This window comes from Terrapene carolina, unplaced genomic scaffold, assembly GCF_002925995.2.
Source record: "Terrapene carolina triunguis isolate 2854851 unplaced genomic scaffold, T_m_triunguis-2.0 Scaffold130, whole genome shotgun sequence".
In the NCBI taxonomy this organism is placed as follows: Eukaryota; Metazoa; Chordata; order Testudines; family Emydidae; genus Terrapene; species Terrapene triunguis.
The window spans coordinates 6,732,810-6,736,856 of NW_020664481.1; the positions used below are offsets into that span (position 1 = coordinate 6,732,810).

General features: G+C 44.2%; 1 pseudogene; it reads left to right on the forward strand.

Moving 5' to 3' along the window:
* The first annotated feature begins 1,005 nt into the window (after window positions 1-1,005).
* On the forward strand, window positions 1,006-1,919 carry LOC112103101 (annotated as a pseudogene).
* Window positions 1,920-4,047: the final 2,128 nt, after the last annotated feature.

Consider the following 4,047-nt stretch of genomic DNA (forward strand, 5'->3'; position numbering starts at 1 on the left):
CAGCTATTGATGGACCTATCCTCCATGAACTTACCTAATTCTTTTTTAACCCAGTTATACTTTTCGCCTTCACAACATCCACTGGCAAGGAGTTCCACGGTTGACTGTGTGTCGTGTGAAGAAGTACTTCATTATGTTGGTTTTAAATCTCCTACCTATTAATTTCATTGTGTGACCCCCGGTTCATGTGTCATGTGAAGGGGTAAATAACACTTATTCATTTCCCCCACACCATTCATGATTTTATAAACCTCTATCATATCCCCCATAATTGTTGTCGCTTTTCTAAAATGAACAGTCCCAGTCTTTTTAATCTCCCATATGGAAGTTGTTCCATACCCCTAATCATTTTTGTTGCCCTTCGCTGTACTTTTTCCAATTCTAATACATCTTTTTTGATATGGGGTGGCCAGAACTGCACACACTATTCAAGGTGTGGGCTACCATGGCTTTATATAGTGGCATTATGAGATTTTCTGTCTTATTATCTATCCCCTTCCTAATGGATCCTAGCACTCTGTTAGCTTTTTTGACTGCCACTATACATTGAGCTGATGCTTTCAGAGCAGGGCCAGCCTTAAGCATGGGCGAACTGGGCGAATAAACGGGGCACCTCTGGAGCAGTGGTGCCCCTCCCACTCTGTTCTGCTGGCATCTGCAGCCCCACAGCTCCTGCCCCCTGCCTGGGAGCCGCCCCTGGCTAGCTGCTCCTGGGAGCTGCCTGTTTACTGTAGGGGACAGGAAGGGGCGCTGATGTCAGGGTGTCCCCTGCCTAGGGTGACCAGACAGCAAGTGTGAAAAATCAGGATGGGGGTGGGGAGTAATAGGCGCCCGTATAAGACAAAGCCCCGAATATTTGGACTGTCCCTATAAAATCGGGACATCTGGTCACCCTACCCCTGCCCTCCTCCCCCGCCCATGTACCCCATCTCTGCAGTGCGGGGGTGGAGGTGGGGACAGGGCTCACCAAGAGTGCGAGTCCATCCGAGGAGCAGGCCCAAGACCATGGAGGACAGCATGGACATGGAGAGCATGGGTCGCCTGCACCTCCAGACCTTCCTCTTCAGTTGTGAACTAAAGGCAGATAAGGAGTATCTTCAAGGTGCATGATGAGGAAAATGAACACCAGTTGTCACTGAGAACAGTCAGTTTGGGTGCTGGTGCTAAAGATGAATTACACGTTATGGAAGCAGAGGCATTGGACTATGAAGGGAACCCTACTGAAGTCACACAGGCATCTTTGAAAATGTCAGTACAGCCTACGGTTTCTTTAGGTGGCTTTGAGATTACACCTCCCATCGTTTTGAGGTTGAAATGTGGTTCAGGGCCCGATCATGTCAGTGGCCAGCATTTTGTAGCGTTAGAGGAAGAACCAGAGTCTGAAGATGAAGTGAAGATATTAAACACTTCAGCAAAGAGACCAGCAAGCGGAACAGCAGCTAAAACGCCACAGAAAAAAGCAAAATTGCTAGAAGATGATGAGGATGAAGATGACGACGATGAGGATGAGGATGATTTTGATGAAGAGGAAGAAGAGAAGATTCCAATGAAGAAACCTGCCCAGGATTTGTCATCAAAAAATACTCCGAAATCAAAGCAGAATGGAAAAGATTCTAAGATGTCCACACTGGTGTCTAAATCAAAAACTCCGGCATCTAATAAAAAGGAAAATAAACCACAACGTCCAAAATCACCAAAAAGTACCCCTTTCACCAAAGGAGATTAAAGCGAAGATGCAGGCAACCATAGAAAAGGGTTCTGCCCCTTCCTAAAGTCGAAGCCAAATTTGTCAACTATGTTAAGAATTGTTTCAGGACACAGGATCAGAAGGTTATTCAAGCTCTCTGGCAGTGGAGACAGACTCTGTAAGAAAGAAAACAGTTTAAACCATTCATTAAAATGTGCAGTCTTATTTCTATACCCATTAATATTTGGCTGTCCTTTTTATATATGCTGAAAGAACTTTCCTTACTGCGTCTGATAAATGTCCCCAGAATACTTTGCCAAGAATGTGTTGTCCAAAATGCCTGTTTAGTTTTTAAAGACAGAACTCTTCCCTTTGCTTCATTTTAAATATGTATGGGATGTTTTGATAAAGCATAGTTAGGGTGACCAGATAGCAACTGTGAAAAAATGGGACGAGGGTGGGAAGTAATAGGCCGCTATATAAGAAAAAGTCCCAAAAAACAGGACTGTCCCTTTAAAAATGGGACATCTGGTCACCCTAGGCATAGTAGAGGTGGTGGTCAGACAAATGGAAATGGTGGGGAGATTAAATGTACATGTGAAAATAAAATTTTGTATTTTGATAAAGTAAAAAGAGTGGGACGGAGCTGCTAGCAGCTGCTGCTGTGTCTGAAGGCGCTTTCCTTCAGGCTGGTGAGCGCTGCTCTCTTAAAGGGGCAGCGTGCGGTCTCTCACACACGCCCTCAACTCACACACGCTGTCTTTTTCACACTCAGTCCCCAACACATACTTATATTGCTGTTGGTACTTCCTGCAATGCACATATATTCTCTATAATTGTATTCTTTCAAAGTGCTGTTATTTTAGTTTTTTGATTGGTCTGTGCATTTCATAATTTTATTTCTCTCTTATGCTTACATTTAATACTTTGAGTAGTGAGTTCTAAAATGCCTAACCTGTCCTGGCTGGGCTAATTATCATTATTACTTTTATTATCATATTGTGCTTTGTCGTTCATTATTTAAAGGGGTACAATCAAATAATAGTATCCTCCTAGAAACTTTTTGGCCCGAGGGCTACATCTGGGTATGGAAGTTGTATGGTGGGCCATGAATGCTCATGAAATTGTGGGTTGGGGTGCGGGAGTGAGGAAGGGCTCCGGCTGGGGGTGCGGGCTCTGGGGTAGGACCAGAAATGAGGAGTTCAGGGTGCGGGAGGCTACAGCACGCGCAGAGAGGGCAAGCCTCCAACTCCGCTCCACGGCTGGAGCGCCAGAGCAGGGCAAGCCCCAGACCCTGCTCCCTGGCGGGAGCTCGAGAGCTGGATTAGAACATCTGAAGGGCCGGATGCAGCCCCTGGGCCATAGTTTGCTCACCCCTGTCCTAGAATGTAACTTTAGCTTGTACTAACCTTAGCAGTGCCAGTTTAAAAAGCCATTAGCTAAACACATAGCTTTAGACATTGTGCAGGTCGCTTATTTTCAAATTGTATTTTTTAATTATATCTATAAAATAACTTAAAATTTGCATGAAAATAAATGCGGTTCCAACTCTGATACCAATAGCAATGATGGAGTCAAATGTTAGTGAGTCACATATATGATTGTGATCGGTAAACATAAATGCCAAAATAATTAGAAAAAAAATTCCCTTTCTTAATAAAAGAAAACCAACCTTAATCACATATGTTAAAATTATGTTTTTAGTGAAAAACAATTGACTAAAATAGAGCAGATAATGGCAGTAACAGAGTGTGTCTGTTAGAGAAAGTAAACAGATTTTATTACTTTTTATTTATCTCTGCTAAAGATAGTGTACAAAGTTTCAGATGTGTGTTTCTGGGATCTGTGTTAAAGCTCCAGAACTGATACCTCAAGGCTTGGAATTGGGAATATCTTGCTGTATTATCTCCTGATTGTTCTAAATTTACATATCAACTTTAAACGTGGCTTTAATTGGAGTTTGTATATATTTTTTCTTTCTTGATATAACAATTAGATACAGTGCTCCTGTCAGCTAATCCCTAAGTTATTATCTGCAAAAACCCTAGAGTTTTCAGGTGCCTAAATACTCCCTGGAATCATGGCTAAAGTTTCCTCCCAGTCCCCCAAAACCTGAAATGGCGCCCAGGTGAGCCAGGAGTGGGCAGAGGGCTGCAGGAGGGCCGTGGGCTCTGGCAAGATGTAGCCCACGTGTGACAGCGCGAAACCCACCTTGAGCCACCTGCCGAGCATCAGGTACCACAAGTCACAGCAGCAGCGCAGAAGGGTGGCAATATACCATATACCAGGCCACCCTAACTTCTGCCCTGCCGCTGCTGGCAGTGATATTGCCTTCAGAGCTGGGTGCCCAGCCAGCACCC